Below are 784 nucleotides of genomic sequence, written 5' to 3'. Positions count from 1 at the left end.
CAGCTTGGCTCGTCCCCTCGGCTCCGGCCGTGACGGCAGCTCATGGGGTGGCTGTGATAGGGCCCTGTGTCGCTCGGGCCAGCAGGCAAAGCAGGTGCAAGGGACAGAGGGGTTTGAGAGCCTGTGGCCGCATCGGGAGAGCCTGCGTGACACTAACGTGAGCCAAAGTGTGGCTGGGCAGTTTCCTGCTGGGCGTCTCGAAGGCTCCACCGGAGTCACAGGAGACAGGAGACGACCCGGTGAGGTCTGAAGCTGCAGACGCACCGTAGTGGGGCCGCGTGGTCTCTCTCTCTGAGGCTGGCCTTCTGCCACCCGCAGGACTCCTTCACTCCTTCACTCCTTCATTCATTCCTTCCCTCAGTGTTTACCGAATACCTTCGATGGGCCAGGCGTCTTTCTAGACCCTGGGGCTACCACAGACAGGCCGAGTGCAGGCCCGCGTGAGCCCGATCCTGGCTGAGCCGAGAGCGAGCGAGGCGAGTGAGGGCGATGTGGGCACAACCATCGTGGAGGCTCGGGAAAGAGCAGAGTGCCCTCCTCACCCTCGGAGCGCGCCTACACAGGACACGGCGACATCTGCGTGTCCCCGTGGGAAACGGGGCCGCGGCAGGTCCCGGCTGGCGGTGACACACAGACGACTCCCCAGGGCTGGGCGGAACCGGCACCTCCAGCCTTCCAGAACCCCCTCCCCAGTAGCTGGCTGCGAAGCTCTGGTGTGGCGGGGCCACGCGGTGCCTCGCATACACTGGTCAGGGGGAGGGGAGGCGCGAGCCGACAGCCGTGG

This window comes from Pteropus vampyrus, unplaced genomic scaffold (genome assembly GCF_000151845.1).
Source record: "Pteropus vampyrus isolate Shadow unplaced genomic scaffold, Pvam_2.0 Scaffold688, whole genome shotgun sequence".
NCBI lineage: Eukaryota > Metazoa > Chordata > Mammalia > Chiroptera > Pteropodidae > Pteropus > Pteropus vampyrus.
This window is presented reverse-complemented; position numbering follows the sequence as displayed.